Genomic DNA, 18,856 nt, shown 5'->3' with positions numbered 1-18,856 from the left:
CCAGATGCTCAAATCTCTAACTGAGCTTCTGAGGGAGTCAACTTGGTTTTCCTTAGACTTCTGGCTCTTGGTAAGACAACCACAGTTGATGGCCCCACAACCAGGCATATCAGACAGTACAAACTGGAGTCAATGAGTTATCCAAGATAGAAGAGATCAATACATTTTTTTAAAGAAAACAAAACATTGAGCATCATCACAAAGTGTGGAGAGCGCCCAGGCTGGTGTCGTCTGAAGAGTCGGCGCTCGGATGTGGTGCTGGTGGACGGTGGACGTTGCTGATTCCCCACAGCTCATGGCATAGAATGAGATTTCAGAATTCTAGAGGTTGTCTTTCATATCAGAAATTAAGTAGACTCTAGCTCATTATAGATTGACTTCAAACACTACAGCAAATGGAAATATTTTTGTTATGATATTTTATAATAAACACAAATTACCCTTTAAATAGAGAAATTAACTTCAGCTAATAAGTGATATTTCAGGGATGTAAGATATTTCAAAATATAGAAAGGTAAAAACGTACTATTTCTTCAAAGAGATGAACCATACTAATTAGATAAAATGTGTTATGTGTTATGTCTGTGGGTATATGTTTTTCAAACTTAAATGACTTTGTAAAATACCAACACCTTTACTTATATCGAATTATATATATCATGATAAAAGTAATATAGTTGGAAATGGTGGTGCACGCCTTTAATCCCAGTGTTTGAGACACGGTGGCAGGTGGATCTGTATGGTGAAAATTTGGGAAATTTGGTCTCTTTAAATATCACAGAAATATTGTAAGAATGTGCTTTCATTTTAATCCCAGGTGTGGGATATAGAGCCACTTCACACCAGCTGACTATGATTTGCCTCGTGCTCTAGTAGAGGCATGATTTTGCAGCTGCAGATAGTTTCTGTGGTTATGTGATGTTTGGAATTCTGGGAACTTTTCAGAGGGTATTTGGGATAGTTTCTGTGATTATGTGATGTTTGGAATTCTGGGAACTTTTCAGAGGGTATTTGGTAGCGCCAATAGGTGGGTGGTTGGTTGGTTGCTGTTGGTCACAGTTTATTAAGTAGTTGTGTGCAAAGAAAAAACAACAAGAAGAAATTAGATGTCCTGACAGAAGTTCAAACTCACCCCCAAGGAACTCAACACCCCCAACCAGCAGGAAGTAGTCTAACAATAACATCGCCCCCTGTCCAACCCCTGACTTTATTCAGGGATCTCTCTCCTTTCCTCTCTATCATTTTTTCTTTCTCATCTAGTGTTAGAGAGCTGAAAGGTTGGAAGGAAGGGGTAGGGAAAGGAAGGAGAAAGAAGAACCCACAAAGGAGCAAAAGACAGCTACAGATCTGTGTGAGTTCCAGGACAGCCAAGACTACATGAAGAGACCCTGTCTTGAAAAGCAAACAAACAAAAGACACGGCATGAGTTATAGAAAACGCCACTGATCTCCCTCAAAGATAAAAAAAAAAAAATCTCAGTGATTTAGTTTTTAGTTCCTAGTGACGATCCGTACATTGTAACAATGTTTTCTGTGTGATGTTGTTGAAGTGGGTGTATGCAAAAGAAACCCAGTTCTAAGTATAAATATGTTTCTTCCTTTGTTACAAATATGTGATTCAACTCTCTCTGCCTCTGTCTGTCTCGCTCTCTCCCTCTCTTTCTCCTTCTTCTTCTTCTTCTTCTTCTTCTTCTTCTTCTTCTTCTTCTTCTTCTTCTTCTCCTTCTCCTTCTTCTTTTCTTCTCCTCCTTTTCTCCTTCTCCTCCTTCTCCTCTCTCTCTCTCTCTCTCTCTCTCTCTCTCTCTCTCTCTCCCTCTGTCTCTCCCCTGCTGCTGCTGCTGTACCGTAGAAGGAAACAGCAATGCCCAGACACTGTAGCGAACAGGATTGTGCTGCTGAGGCTGAGTTCATTCTTGCTTGGCATCTTCAGCAGTTAATACACATGTTTCTGCTATAGTTTGCAGTGTCTGCTCCACGAGAGCCAAAAGCAAAGCTCAACTGGATTCACCCCACGTCTGAGCCTGACACTAGACAAGTCTTAGCAATAAGAATCAGACAGAGAAGAAGCTTGCATAACCCAACAAGGTGGCACAGAAGAGGGACGTGCTTAACCTGGGCATCTTAGAGGCTGACATCACACTGGAATCTGCATGGCAGAGCCAGCCTGTCCTGACCTTTTTTGGTCCCACCCAGGTCTGCCAGGTCTCTAAGAACCCTGTTCCTCTTTGTTCTTGTCTTTCTCCTTATGTTTTCAGAACTCTAAACCCCTGAGCCCAAAGTATGTTTTCATAACCCCATGTTAATCCTCCCTGGTGAGAGGGGAAAGAAGTTAAAGCACCCGCCAGTTCTTCTTTGTATTTAACCTGTTATTTAGCCTGCCACTGAAACAAAACACCCAGCATAATAACTTAAGGATGAAGGGTTGGGGGCCATAGTTCGATGGCATTAATCCATCACAACAGTAAAAAGTACCAACCCTCATATGCTCTGTTTTCTTGCTACACATTCATATCTGTGATAAAAATTAACTTCTAAATTAGGCAAGGCAACTGTGTGGCTATTCTTTCTCTTTCCCTGCTTCATCCCTCCAAATGTCTTAATGTTTGGTACTCACCTTGCTTCTTACTGACTGTGGATAACTGAGACCACAAAGCCATGAATGAGGTGGACTAACCAGCAAGAGACAATATGAATTCCTAAGACTCTCACGTACCTTTCTTCTCCCCATAGTGTATCATTCTAAAGTCCATATGAAGCTTCATACACTGGGCAAATTCAAAACTCAACAACTGCCCTCCAACATTTCCTTCTGTAGACTTATGCAAACCTTGATTAGTTTCTTCCTAAGGTCTTGGTATATATATTACCTCATAATTAATATGCCACAGAAATATGTTCTCCAAGAGCAAAAAAAAATTATCTTAGCTATTCTATTACAAAATGCATTCTAATAAAATTTTCAATATTGTGTTAAGTTCTCAGCACTTAGTAAATATTGATACATCACAGGAGGGTGCTACCATTTCTGGAACAACAAAAAAAACCTCTAGTAAGATAAAGGTTCCACTCTTGCAGGTATCGTATGAACTTAGCACAGTGGAGTATAAACCATGTCCAAATAATTAATTGATGCCTTGTTAAATGAATCTAATGGAACAAACAAGGTTAGCTATTTTTAAGGAACTGAGACTTTCAAGTACTCAGGGTTCCTTTCCAAGTCTGTAGGCTGGAGGAAGAGGTGTGCACATCTAATGGGCTTTTTGCTGATGAAATATGGAGCAGACGGAGTCCTGCAGCTTGTGTTAGAAGCTTCTCGGGGAACCAATGAGAATACAATGATACATTTGTATCAGAAGGAAGCAATTGGTCTTAAAGGCCTCTTGTCAGCCTCAATGACACCCCAAAACACACAGGGGGTTGCTGATAAGAGACCCCCACCTGAAGAGGACTTCAGAAACCAAAGGATACAGGGGAGCAGAGTTCACCACCTGCCTGCCTCTTTCACTACCTTTCTCCAAAACCAACAAGCAACTATGTATTCTTAGATGCCTGATGGCTAAAAAAAAATGTGTGTGTGTGTGTGTGTGTGTGTGTGTGTGTGTGTGTGTGTGTGTGTGTGAATGGGAAAGTGGTGCAGTGGTGCATAAATTAAAATTTTTACCTAATCCTCACGCCCCAAAATTAGCAGAGGAGCACACTATGTTCTGAGAAAATATAGCATTTATGTTGAAGAAAATTTGTCCATCCCTGGTGACCATTCCAAAGTCCCTTGCAAATGGGAGGAAAATTCTGAGGAATGTCTGCCCTCCTACCCTGTCCCTGCCACCCTCGAGGAACAAAAGTGGTTCTGCCACTCCAGGAGATCAGCATCCTGAGGACCCTAGTGTTCAGCTGCCTGATGTTTGCCTAACAGAAGTAGTCCTTGGTAGCTGCGTGATAAAAATGTGTTGCCAACAGATAAAAGTGATGGTTGTATAAAATTATGAATGGCTCTAATGCCAGTGACATGCACGCTTGAGCATGGTTATAATGGCAAATTTTATGTTAGATGCAATCAATATATGATGTATATCTGCCAGTATAAGAAAGAAGGAAAGAAAGAAAGAAAGAAAGAAAGAAAGAAAGAAAGAAAGAAAGAAATGTCAAGACAGCAAGATGGCTCAGTGAACAGAACCTGACAATCTGACTTCAATTTGCACATCCCACAAGCTCAAAGGAGAAGACTAACTCCCAAAATGGTCTTCTGACCTACACACACATGTTCAAACACACACGCACACACACACACAAATTAATTTATTGATTAAAATATACTAAGAAATAAATCCTAGGCCATATGAATAAGAGGACGTTCATAATAATTGAAAATCTGACCCGCTAAGGAAGGTGCACACACTATTTGATAACAGTCATCTATGCTGATTGCACATCAGAACGAATGTAAATTAGACATCAAATAAACAGCAATACAAACAACAAAACAAGGCGATTTTTCTAACAAGACTCTGCTCCCCTGAGAGCCGTAAAGAGTTGTCAGCATTCCTTAAGATGACAAATCTTTTTTTTCCTTTAATTAGCTCTTCTGCAGACAAACTGGCCCCGAACAGATGGCTACAAAGCCAGCTGTACATAATATTTTATTTTTGGAAAAGAAAAGAAGAAACAGCAGCAGCAAGAATTGGTCCTATTAAATTGCTCCAAATTTTATTGCCAGTTAAACAGATACTTTATTCTCGAACCTTCAAGCCCAGTCTTACCAGGTCCGAAAGATGCACAATGTATAAAGAGGCTTGAGCCTCCCTGCCTCCATTACCAATTGCAATAGCTTCTAATAAGTCCAGAACATCCTCCCCACATAAGAATATACAAGAGCTCTCCATAGTGTGTTGTCCCTTCTCAATTCATGGCTATGAAGTCAGTAAATCTCATCACATAATCCAAATGCAATTGCACAGCCCACCAGGATGTAAAGCAGAGATGTGCTTTAAGGAGGCAGACCCTCCATGAAGCCCTATCCTGAGTGTAGGCAGGGGGCCCTGGACAGGTAAAACACAGTGTCACCTATGCCTGGCCATTGGCAGAGCAGACTTTGACAAACACAACTCATGTGTTTTAACTCATGAGCTCCTCACACCAGTCCTGACAGACAACGCTACATCTGACACTTCACACACGATGGCCTGGTCATGCTACCTCTCAAGGTCATGCAGCCACTCAGTGGAGAAGAGGATGTGGAGGCCACCGATGCTGACAATGACATGCTCTGAACCACTCCTCGGTGCCTCATGCTTAAGGAAATCCAAGCTTTGCATCCACTATGACCTCAGGACATGATCTAAAATAAAAGTGCCTAAAGGCACTTTTATTATATCTTAGTGTTATGATATTATTATAATATTATAAGGTAACAGATGTGAAACCACACTGTGTATTGTATGTGCTGTATTTATATCTATGCATGACATATCATTTATAGTCACATAATAAACCAAATACTCATGTAGTGTACGCCATAGATATAAATACAGCACATACAATGTACAGTGTGGTTTCACATCTGTTACCTTATAATACTACAATAATATAAAACTAAGGTATAATAAAAGTGCCTTGAGGAGGTTCTGCCACAACTGGCTACCTTGTTTTGTAACACAGCATATCTCACTGAACCTAGAGTTCACTGGCTGGCTAACCTGGATGGCCAGATAGCCCCGTTATCTCCACCTTGTCTCTATATCCCGAGCACTGAGTTTACAGGCACATGCTGTGTGTCTGCTTTCTACATAGATCAAACTCTGATCCTCACGCACATCAAGCATCATAGCTACTGACCCATCTCCCAGTCTCTTTGTGTGGTAAGAGACCTCATGGGATCACACACAGACTGTCCTGGAGTTAAGTAGCCCAGAGTGATTGGCCTCTTAAGTGTTGGGTTCCAGGTGTTATCAGTTGTGTCTCAGCATGACAAAAGATTTTTTTTCCATTTGTTTCTTCTTTCACGTCCTGGTCATAAAAGATCAGAGTATTGACTCCAGATCTCTTCCAAAGTATCTATACAACTTCTCTCAGCTGTATGCCACATTATTTCTGGTGTTTGAATGGAGTTAATTGTGAAAGACAAGAGGCATGTTCTGAGATGTTCCCTGCTCATCTCTCAGGGGAGGAAAGATGGGAGACCCTGATCATCCTTCAAGGTTGTCCAGGCTGTCTCTGCACTGTGGTAGAAGGCCTGGAAGCAGCATGGTGGATGGTATGTGCACAGATCCTCAGAAGTAAGCCCTCCCTAGAGGATGGCCTAGCAACATACCCTCAGCTTGTATTAAATAAATCCACAGGACCTGTTCTGACTGCACTTGGCTTCCGGGATCAGCTTCCCTGGAGCTGGTGAGAGAATCCTAGACAGGTGGCCGAGTGTCCAGGGCACCAGCTAAGAAAGGCCCCAGAAGTAAACCAGACACATTCTTGTTCTACTACTGGGTCTTGTGGTGAACTTGTGTCAAAGATATAAGCGTCCAGGGCCAGCAAGATGGCCAGTGGGTAAAAACAGTTTCCACACAAGCCTACTGACTTGATTACATGTCTCTAAACTCCTATAAAGGTAGAAGACTGGTTCCACGAAGTTGCCTTCTGCCTTCCACAAACTGTGGCATGTATACACCCTCACACACATTATACACACATCATACACACAGAAGCACACTCACACAATAATAAAATAATTTTTAAAAGGAAATATACATGGCTGTAGGAAAAGGTCGCAGTGGACCGGCAGCTGGGTCGCAGGGAGGTCCTCCACGACAGGCCCCAATAGACATGAGGGCGTCCATGGGTTTCCAAGAGTTTATTGTTCACGGTGAATGTAGATGGTCTGGGCGCACACACACCTCCTCCCCCGCCCGTGAAACTCAGGGCAGACCTGAGTTAAATAGGGAGGAAGAAAGGGGGGAGGGGCTGAGGAAAAATGTTTAATTGACTCCACCCTCTGGCCTTCAAGTATCTCATTAGTATATAAATCTCTCTAGGGCCTGAGGCCTGTAGTCACGCCCTCTACCTGTGCTCTTTGGGTGGGGCTACATTGCCCTAAACGTGACTGAACAGTGTAGGTCAATGGAGTTCCATGCCACGTGTTAGGAGCCTGGATTATGGAAGCACGGTGGAATAGACGCCCTTCCCTCATAGGCAATGTACACCTGTTGGGTCTCCAGGCTATTTCCAGCCAGCGCTTCAATCAAACCCCTTTCACAGCCCTACACATGGCCATGTTTCCACAGTGGGATTTGTTAAATGACAAATTTACAAGTTATAGCAGCTTCTCTGGCTGCAATCTGCCAACTCGTTCTGATTTTGCCAATAACTCGGCCAACTGGCAATCACAATTTCCTTTATGCCGATCTGACTCCCGGGTCATACATTATACTTCACACAATTACAGAATGGCTAAGAAATGGTTAAAGGGAGTGCAGAGTTCAGAGTCACTGAACTAACACAGGCAGAGAGAAAGGCCCACCGAGGGTCAGGTAGTGAGATCTGAAGCAGGATAAATCAGAAGATGCTAAAAGATGAGGAGAAATAAATTGTGGAGGATGACTGAGTCACTCAACTGGGATAGCTGTCTGGAAGCCACCCTTCCACAGCAGCTCCTGCCAATTGCCTGTGACCCTGAATGAACCAGAGACTCAAGACCTTTCCCAGTTTTAAACAGAGGCCTGTTTATCGTGGCTGCTCTCATGCAGCATGCTCACTTTCTTCTCTGTAGTTTCTGGATGTCCCACACTCAGTGGCCACACTAACACTGGGAAAGGCAGAGATGTGGAAAGTAGGGTCCCAAGTCCATTGTGAAGGACATGAATCACCCCTTCTCCTGTCAGCCTGCCCATCCTCATAACCTGTCACTATCCTTGCACCCCACTTTGTTACTCCATATCTCTGGTGCTAAAATGCTTTCCCTCTCTATTCTATCCAGAAAGTTCCTCAATTTTCCCTACCCCCATTGTCTTCGTTAGGGTTTCACTGCTGTGAACAGACACCATGACCAAGGCAACTCTTATAGAGGACAACATTTAATTGGGGCTGGCTTCCAAGTTCAGAGGTTCAGTCCTTTATCATCAAGGTAGGAGCATGGCAGCATTCAGGCAGGCATGGTATAAGCAGAGCTGAGAGTTCTACATCTTCATCTGAAGGCTGCTAATGGAAAGACTGATTTTCAGGCAGCTAGGGTGAGGGTTTTAAAGCCCACAATGACACACCTCCTCCAGCAAGGCCACACCTACTCCAACAGGCCACACCTCCTCCAACAAGGCCACTCCTCCTCCAACAGGCCACACCTCCTCCAACAAGGCCACTCCTCCTCCAACAAGGCCACTCCTCCTCCAACAAGGTCACACCTCCTCCAACAGGGCCACACCTCTAACAGTGTCACTCCCTGGGCCGAGCATACACAAACCATCACACCCACCAACCAACATCTTCACTCAGCCAAGAGTCATGCTTCCTTCTGAGCTTTCTCAGGACCTCTATTCCCTTCCCCCCATGACATCACCTGTTGGTCTCTGTTGATTTTCTCAGTCGTGACTCAAGAATCACCTTGTCCAACTCATGTGATGATTCAAACCCAGTTTTGGCCTTAGAGCCAGAGAAGAGCAGTGAGGGGAGGAAGAGGGTCAACGAGTGCAGCCCCTGCCTGCCGCCTCTCCTGCGGCCTCCTCAGCTCTATCTATTGCTGATCCTGGGAGCAGATTAAAGCACAGAGTTGTTGCAGAAAACCCTGCTATATTCTACCAAGTGTCCATGGGGGCGGGAAGGAGTGGAATACAGCTGTGAGGCCAAAAGACCAAGAGGAAAAGGAGGATTAGAGGAGCCACAGACTGGATGAATGAAGTCCGAGGCAGAGAAAGCTTGTGTGTTAACAAAAGCTGCCCAAACTGCTCTCAAAAACACATCAGTGACCAGCTGGGTGCTCTCCAAGGCCTTCACAGAGACCTTGTCAGGCCTGGAAGGAGCGTTTGCAGACAGAGAGGATCCTGACACAATGCATCTGAGATTTGACCATCCCCTACTCTGTCCATACAGAGTATGAGGAAGTGGCTTTTCTCTCAGGTGAATTCTGGAGCATTACAGGCCTGTGTCCTGAGAAACCCCTTCTCTCACCTGACTTGATGTTTTACCTTCACAGAATACATGACCCTTCTATTCGGTATGTATTCTGTATCAACTGGAAGAGGCTTCTGGGTAGAGGAAGATTTATTCTCAGGATGAGGTGAATAGAGTGGATGTCAGGAGAATAGAGGTGAGTATGTGAGCCCCTAGATCTAATTGCATTGCACCATCACACCTCCAAAGGCATCCTAATAATAAAAGCCTGGTCTCCAGCTGCCTGGGTCCCAACTGACTCCTAGCTAGGCAAAAATGAACAGATTTTCATTACTGTTTCCTAAAACTTCAAGCCAAATTAAATCACCGTAGCATAATTTAAATGGAAAGGATGAAGTCCACAGTCACTCTGTCCTTCTGTTTTAAAACTGTGATCAGTTTTAGCATAAATAATGGTTTGGGCCTTAACGAGAACTGCCAATGATTCTGAAATATTAATGAGGCCAAATGCCAATTAGAGATATAAAAGAAAAAAATCACTGTCATTCGGACAAAGTTGGTGCGTTTAGAGCATTGCCTCTCACTGAGAAGACTGGGAGGATGAACCATGGAAGCTCCTGGAACAGACACATAAACAGCTGATGACTGAAATACCCATCAACTAATGAATCAAACAATGAAACAGCTGTATCACTAAAGCCCTAGGCTTGGATCACAGTCTGTCTCTATCTATGCACAGTGTGGCCTCAGTGTAACATCAGGCTTTGCCTTCTGTGTAGCAGGGATGTTTCCTGGTATCTTTCTCTACAGTGTCTCAGGCTAATCTACATAGAGAGGAATTTACGCATTGCGGTCTCAACCTTCATCCTCTATAGGAACCCAGTGCTCATCTCCCTATGTATTCTTCAGAAAACACAAAGATTAGTAAGATTTTAGTAAGTAATAAAACTTTGCCTACCGTTTGTTAGTTGCCATGGATGAATATCAAGTTTCCTGTCTAAACATTAAAACCAAATTAAGTACCAAATCCCTGTAACTCTGGCAGCAATAAGACTCATGTTTTCAGGATGATCAAAGAACATGTGGGCTAGTTCACTACATGCCTCACTACTTAGGAGTCTGTCTGCCAATTAGCAACCACTGACTGAAATGACTACCAATTACATCCCAGTCTCCAACAGAGCTGACAGCAAACATCAGAATCTGTCATGGGCAGGTAAGTCTCTGCCTTGAAGACAAGACTCCGATAACTGAGTGCTTCTATGGTGGGGCAAACAAAACAGCCCTTATCCTGTAACCTACTCCTATAAGACAATCCTAAGCCTTCCAACGAGCATCTGGAAAAACAGAAGCCGATGGGAAATGAATGGAGAAAAGAGATTGGACCCATATGGGCACATCGGTTATAGAACAGGCTGCTGAGATCCCTTTGCCACATCCAGGGTGTACAGAGATTAGTAGGGAACACTATGATCCAGATGAAGGATGTTAGGATGATGAGTGGGGTTTTGAGGCAACCCATTACTCAATGTACTCCTTCCATCAAATCCCAATGTTTATAAGTAACAAGATGGGTTTCTGGTGAGAAACATTGGAACTGGGCTTCATAAAGATTGCCATGATGGTTCGTTTAAAATGTCAACCGACCACAGCCTAGAACAACCTGGGAAGAAAGACTGAAACAAGGAAGTGCCTGGATCAGATTCATCATCTGTGGTTCTGTCTGTGAAAGACTACAGTAACGAAGAATGGAAGACCCAACCACTGTGGGTGGCACCATTCCCTATTCAGGGAGTCCTGAAGAATATTAGAGCAAAGAACAGTAGCACCAGCAAACAAGCACATATGCATTCTCCCTCTGCTCTTTCCTGCAGATGAAATGTGACTAGCTGCTTGAGTTCCTACCTTAACATCCCCAAATGATGGGGTGCGACCTGGAATCAGAAAGCAGATACACCTTTGCCTCATCTGTGTTGCTTTTTGTCACAGCACAGAAATGAAATCTGAACAATATTGAAAAGGTTAGTCCCCTTCCTTATAAGAAAAGAAGGGGAAAGGCAGAGACATTTCCTACATTGGTTTTGGATTCTGTTTCTGTGATAAAAATACCAAGACCAACTTGGAAAATAAAATGTTTATTGCAGATAATAGCTTATAGTTCATCTTAAAGAAAGTCAGGGCAGGAAGTCAAGCAGGAACTAGGAGGCAGGAGCTAATGCAGAGGCCATGGAAGGGTGTTGCTTACTGGCTTGCTCCCTGTGGCTTGCTCACTATGCTCACCCAGGATCACCTACCCAGCAGTGATCCCACTTACAGTGAACTGGACCAACTCACCCATCATTCCTTAAGAAAATGTTCCCACGATCTTGCCTACGATCTTGCCAATGTTATGGAGGCATTTTTTTTCAAGATTTCTCTTCCCAAATAACTCCAGTCTGTGTCAAGTTGAATAGTAATAATAGTAAGGAGGAGGGGGAAGGAGGAGGAAGAGGAGGAGGAGCAGGAGGAGAAGGAGGAAGAGGAGGAGGAGCAGGAAGAGAAGGAGAAGCAGGAGGAGGAGGAAAAGGAGGAAGAGGAGGAGGAGGAAGAGGAGGAGGAAGAAGAGGAGGAGGAAGAGAAAGGAGGAGAAGAAGGTGGTGGAAGAAGAGGAGGAGGAGGTGGTGGAAGAAGAGGAGGAGGAGAAGAAGATAATAATATAACAATAGCCAGGCTATGTTTCACCTTCATATTCTACTACTTAAAACTGAGATACTGAAGAGGAAAACAGAAACACAGGGAGGAAGGAACGAAAGAATCAGGGAAGGAGGACAGCGGTGACATTTCTGCTCTTGTGGGTACAAATAATAAAACCATTTTGGATTCTTGTAGCCATTCCTAGCAAAATCTCATAAGAAAACAATCATAATTCTTAGCAGGGCTTTGAAATCTCTTACACTGCCAATATTAAAGGATCGGCTCTGGCTCACCATGCAGCTGCTGGCAATTATTACTGCAGAGATAATGTCATGGGGGATTTTTATGAAATTCAAAAGAATGTACAGCTATGAACACATTCTTTAGCTGTGAAAAAAGCACGGATAATAAAACCACATGTGAAACATATTACTAGGGATAAAATTGTGAGTAATTCTTATTTTCCTCTGTGGTCTTCTGTGTTTTGTACCCATTCAGTCAGAATGAACAAACGTGACTTCACTCTCCTACCCAAATGGGAGAAATCTAAGCTCATCCACCAGGATTTCCAACCCAGAACGGTAGCTGCTCTGCAACTGCACACGTGACCAGAGGGATATTGCAGGTGGAATTAAGATTAGTGACTGTCTTGGTTAAGGTTTTACTGCTGTGAACAGACACCATGACTAAGGCAATCTTATAAAAACAACATTTAATTGGGGCTGGCTTACTGGTTCAGAGGTTCAGTCCATTATCATCAAGGTGGGAACATGGCAGCATCCAGGCAGACATGGTGCAGGAGGAGCTGAGAGTTCTACATCTTCATCTGCAGGCTGCTAGCAGAAGACTGGCTTCCAGGCAGCAAGGATGAATGAGGGCATTAAAGCCTGCACCTATAGTGACACACCTATTCCAACAAGGCCACACCTCCTCCAACAAAGCCACGCCCACTCCGAGACCACACCTACTCCAACAGGGCCACACCTCTTAATAGTGCCACTCTCTGGGCCGAGCATATACAAACTGTCACAGTGACCAGTTCACTTTGAGTTGCTCTGGCAGGACATCATGCAGTGGGTCCACCCTAGTCAGAGGAATTCTGGACACCAAAGCACCTTCTGTGGCACGTGGTAAGAGAAGGATTCGTGAATGGCGGATGAGTTTGAAAGCAGAGGGGATTGCACTATCCTATCATTTCATTTCTGTGCTGTTTTCCAGTGTCACAGATCTGGGACTGCACTGGTCCCAGAGGGACTGGCCTGCAGGACTAACTAGTTCTTAAGATGCTTGCTGGAGCACGAGTTCCAAGTGCATACCAGTCAGTTCAGATCTGACACCTCAAACACATCTTTTATTGACGCTCCAGGCCACCAAGCACCTGCCTTACTCATCCACGTACCAGATGTCCCTATGGCTGAAAACTTGCAGAAATGGCTCAAGCTCACCCATGCTGTCTGGCTCACACTCAACTTCCACTCCTGTCCATGGAATCCACATTGATGCTCCTGTCCATGGCTCGCTCCTCCTTTTAATCTCCTGATCAACACTCACACTCCTCCCTGTGTGATGTGGCCTGCCCTCTCTGTGGTAGTCTGAATGAAAATGGCCACCGTAGGTCAATACAGAGTGCCACTATTAAGAGGTATGCCCTTGTTAGAGTAGGGTGTGGCCTTGTCACTGAGGGTGGGCTTTGAGGATTCAGAAGCTCAAGCCAGGCCCAGACTCTCTCCTCCCCCTCCCCCCTCCACCCTCCCCCCCCTCCCCCTCCCCCTCCCCCCTCCCCTCCCCACTCCCCTCCCCCTCCCCTCCCCCTCCCCCTCCCTTCCCCCTCCCCTCCCCTCCCCTTCCCCCTCCCCCTCCACTCCCCTTCCCCCTCCCCCTCCCCTCCCCCTCCCCTCCCCCCTTCCCCTCCCCTCCCCTTCCCCCTCCCCCTCCACTCCCCTTCCCCCTCCCCCTCCCCCTCCCCCTCCCCCTCCCCTCCCCTCCCCTCCCCCTCCCCCTTCCTGCTGCCTGCCAATCCTCTTAGCTCCTTCTTCAGCACCAGGTCTGCTTGCATGCTGCCATGCTTCCCACCATTTCTATAATGGACTAAGCCTCTAAGCTAGACCCAATTAAATGTTTCCTTTGTAAGAGCTGCCACGTTTATGATGTCTCTTCACAGCAATGGAAACCCTAACCAAGACATTTGCCATTGGGAAACTGGGCACCTTTTCACCTTTCACCTTTTCAGTGTTCACCTTGACAGTTGGCTCCTGACTGATTAGCCTGACCAATGCTCAAAATTTTCTATTAATAGCCTACATTCTAGATGACAGGATGATCTAAAATCACTGTAAGGGCTAGAAATCAGCCTCTAGTAGCTTCAGTTGAAGTAGTATTGTACACAGTAGGTCATTTGCATCTGATCCGAGACCCCTGATGGTGTGGAAGACACCTTTGCACACTTCTCCCTACAGTCTTCTACTTCACTGTGTCCCAGAAGCAACATGGGCAAAGGACCGTGGATATAACCTCTGAGAGAACAAGTCAAGATAAATCCTGCTTTGTTTCTGTCAGGACGACAGGAAAGCTGACACCTGCATGGGGTTCTGTGTTGGGTAATTAGAGAAAATATTTGGCTGTTGATACAACATATATATAAAGACACATCAGTTTACTGTATACGTGGGCTGCCTTTAAATGTATATAACATTTTTTAGCGTATTTCTCACACCTACAGAAACGGTGCCCCCTGTGCTAGGGGTTTGGAACAAGAAGTACTTTCAGGCTTGTTTTGAATAGAATTAGAGATGGGGAAATCAGTTATCACAGCAAAGTTTAGCCTCACTACAGCTCATGTTTCATCAGCGGCTGTGAAGGAGGCAGGGGCTTGGCCCTCCCACACCATCAGAGATCTTGGATCAGATGTAAATGGCCTGCAGTACAATTACTACATCAGCCGAAGTACCCACAGGCCTCCTTGCTTCTGTTACCCAACAGACTGATGTGGCAGGCAAGTCACATGTCAAATACAGAGCAATGCATGGCATTCTAATAACACCAAGGGATGCAGCTCTGGGGAAATTCACAGTGTAGTACACTTATCTGAATGATGACCACTGTCAGGTCACCTGAAAGATCATGTCTCAAAAGATAAGATGATGAGTGACCAAGGAACACATCGATGACCTTGACCTCTGGCTGAGTGCAAACACATATATGCACACATACATACACACATATGCACATACATACTCATACATGCACATACATAAACACACATGCACATACATGCATATATATATACACACATGAACATACATGCATACACATGCACATACACAATGCATGCACAACACATGCACATACACACACATTCACATACATATGTGCATGCATGTGTGGCAGCCTTGGAATAGGTGTGCACATGCATGTGTATCACAGCCTGGGGTAGGTGTACACACAAGTGTTTAATTTAGCCTGAGGGTTGGTGTGCCTGTGTGTTGCATGGCCTGGGGTAGGTACACACATGTGCATATATAGCACGGCCTGGGGACATCAGTGCTGACAGGGCTTTCATATCTCTGCAAGCATAAAGACCAAAGTTTGGATTCCTAGGACCCACATAGACATCAGGTGACAGGTGACATGAGGTGGCTGGCCTGTAATTCCAGCCTAGGAGCACTGGCTAGGACACAAGTCATATTGGCAAGCCCTGGGTCCAGCTGAGAAAACCTGCCTTGATGAATAATGTAAAGAATGATCAAGGGTGATGCCGAGCCACGATCTCAAGTCCTTCCGTGTGTACATGCACATCTACTCATATGTAATGAAACACATGCAAACAGAGAGAGATGCCAAAAGGAAGTAATTCATTGTCTAATTCAAGGCAAAAATCCCTTTGTATTAGGTACAAACTTGACAGTGACTGAGATCAAAGCAAGATAGAAATAAAGTCAGTGCATTACAAGAACCAATGGGCAAAGGCCTCTTCCAGGCCTGGGTGAAATGAGTAGCTGCTTATCTGGATCCATCTGATTAATCCAGACCTTGGTGACACCAGCTCTTATCTGTCATCTCCCATCACAGTCCACCACATCTCTCACTGGGCCCTGGAAAGTTCTTCTCTCAGTCTTTCCTGAAATACTCAAAGATTCTTACCCATAGCCAGCCCATAGCCTGCAACATTGCAGCACCTCAATCAGGGCTGGGGCATGTGACCACGACTGTAGGGCTGGGGCACGTGACCATGATTGTAGGGCTGGGGCACTTGACCATGATTGTAGGGCTGGGGCACGTGACCATGATTGTAGGGCTGGGGCACGTGACCATGACTGTAGGGCTGGGGCTCGTGACCATGACTGTAGGGCTGGGGCACGTGACCATGACTGTAGGGCTGGGGCACGTGACCATGATTGTAAGGCTGGGGCACGTGACCATGACTGTAGGACTGGGGCACATGACCATGACTGTAAGGCTGGGGCATGTGACCATGATTGTAGGGAAACAGCCCCTTCCCTGAACTATGGGCCCAAGGAGTCTAAGTGGGGAACTGGCCACACCCCACACCACAGCAGAAATAAAACAATAATGCACAGCCCTTCTGTTTGACTGGGGCCATCTTGCTAAGCTTACAGGAACAAGGCACTCCCATGGCAGCCACTCTTAAGCTGCTAGACAAAAGGCAGAGGCAAGCAGGCCGTGTGACTGAAGCAAGAGATGAGATAAACCAGCCTAGATCTATGGTTGTTCAGTCGTCAAAACTGGGTCATCTCAGCTCATGCAGAAATGCTCTGCCAACCACCATGCAGACAAAGAACAGCCTCAAAGAGGTCCGTACCCATGGGTTCAGCTGCCTGGCCATGTTTGGCAGATTTGGGCAAGGGACATCTGCTAGCCATGTGGATTATCTGCTGGCCTCAGAACCTGCTGGGATGAAGGGTGGGCACAGAGAGATCTCAGCAGGCAGCCTCCCAAAGCCAAGCCATGCCTCACATTGCTTCCTGCAGAGCATGCACAATCTAGCATCCAACTCTGCACCACAAGATAAAGCTGGAGGGGGAAAAAAGCCCACCTCATTGTCTACCAGACCCTGAGTGAGCTTCTTGTAAGTTGCAAAAAAAAAAAATACGGCTTATGTGGCTTTCATCATTCACTTGGAATCAAAGCCTGACCACATACATTCACTCACTCATGAACACACGTGTTCAGACATGTGCACACATGCACACTGATACACAGCATGATCACATGTACCTAAGCACACTCAGTCACCTACTCGTAAGCACACACAAGTACACACCCATGTGCAGACTTGCACATATGCTTTCAAGTGCACAAACGCATGCACATGTACTGAGATGTGCAGACGCTCATATGCATGCATGCCTAGGCACCCATGTCCACATACAGGTAGGACTGGGCAATACACATTCACACATGCACCCAAGCACATGCGCAATCACAGGCTCAGTCTGAAGCTTATCCTCATGTGCATGTATTTGCTGCAGTGCTTCTCAAATGCCAGACTATGTAGTCCCTCTTGACCCCGAAAGAAAGAATCAGCAGATGATGAGCTTCCAAACAATGTCCCTGTGATTCTGAGACAGATGTCGGAAGTTTGGGCTGGACTCATTCTGTGCCTTCAGGTTGCTCACATTTCCGTGGAGGAGACAGGTGCCACTGAATGACTGTTTAACAAGGAAAACTTTTTCCCCTCATCTCTACCTCAATCATGGCTCTAACAGCATCCCAAGGCCAAGGGGAAGACCTTCACTCCCAAACATAAAGCGAGAAGAGAGCAGAGTTGAGCATGGTACTGTGAGCCTGGATCGAGCGCTCTCGCTCCTTTCTCTGAGCTGCATGGTGCACGGGAACTTTAAAATTCCTGATTAAGCCGCTGCCACTTGATTGCCTCCTGCAGCCAAACCTTCCCCTGAGGTGCCACTGCAGGCTCCAATCAGCACGTGACACACCCACACTGACCCACCCACACTGACAGAGAAACAAACTCTCTGAGAAAGGATCCATAAAATCAGGAATCTGCTCACCCAGGTGATACAGCCCATGGCTTCCAGAGGATGGGCGGGGCAGCCCCTACCCCTCTATAGTCAAGGTGTCAGTATGGAAGGAGAGTGTGTGATCCTTTGTATATGCTCAGCCCAGTGTGAAGGAGATTGCAAAGCATGCTGGGAAAAGACAACACTGAGCTCCAGCTTCCACAGTTCTCTGGCAATAAGAACATCTCCGTAGGTATGTCAAGGCCGGAAGCAGCCTAATTCACTCTGTTGCAGAGCAGAGCTCAATGAAAGCCCAGATCTCGAGTTTGCCCTCTGGCTGTGCTCACCCATTACAAGATCTCTAGCGTTCCTTAAACCTGAATTCAAGAAATGCTTTCTGTGAACTCATAGAGCTGCCTGGGAGAGCCCCACTAGCCAACGGGTGACCTGCCCTGATCTTGATTCCGCTCTCAGCCCCAGGGCATCCAATTCCCTGAGCTCCTCAGTCAAAATCACAGACTCTTTCTGGAGGGAATCTAGTTAGTGCTGCTGTCTGGCTCTGATAAGTCAGCAGGGGCCCTAGGTCAGGATCATATATCACAGGCCAGAGGCAGATGCTGCGAACAGCTGGGACAGGGACAGAAGACTCGGAGCCTGTGTCACTGTAGGTGGGTGACAAATGCTTACAGTGCCATTGTAAACTACCTCCTCTTGGTATTTCTCCAGAGGATTCTCAAAGCTCTCGGCCTGCTTTGCTCTGATAAATGCCATGACAAAAGCACCTTGTGTAAGAAAGGCTTTTTTTCCTTTTTTCAATAATTTACCTTTTTTTATTCAGTTTACATCCCAATCACAGCCCCATTCCTTCCTCTCTTCCCACCCATGCAAATCCCCCCCATTGCCCCTCTCCCTTCCACTTCCCCCTCCACTTGGTACACCCTACCCTGGGACATCTACTCCCAACAGGACTGAAGAAAGTATTTTCGCTCATACTTCCAATTCACAGTTTTACCACTAGAGGAAGCCAGGACAGGACACGGAGTCAGAAAAAGAGCGAGACAATCAGGAATCCTACTTCCTGGTGTATGCTTCTCCAGGCTTGCTAGACTACTATTC

General features: G+C 45.6%; 1 pseudogene; it reads right to left on the bottom strand.

Annotated features, from left to right (window-relative positions):
- The window catches only part of LOC117723702 (WW domain-containing adapter protein with coiled-coil-like), a 48,064-nt pseudogene that overhangs the window by 19,714 nt on the left and 9,494 nt on the right, over positions 1-18,856 (bottom strand).

The sequence above is a fragment of the Arvicanthis niloticus genome, chromosome 19 (genome assembly GCF_011762505.2).
Source record: "Arvicanthis niloticus isolate mArvNil1 chromosome 19, mArvNil1.pat.X, whole genome shotgun sequence".
NCBI classification, from domain to species: Eukaryota; Metazoa; Chordata; class Mammalia; order Rodentia; family Muridae; genus Arvicanthis; species Arvicanthis niloticus.
The sequence above is the reverse complement of the archived record's forward strand: the minus strand, read 5'-3'. Positions and strand labels throughout refer to the sequence as shown.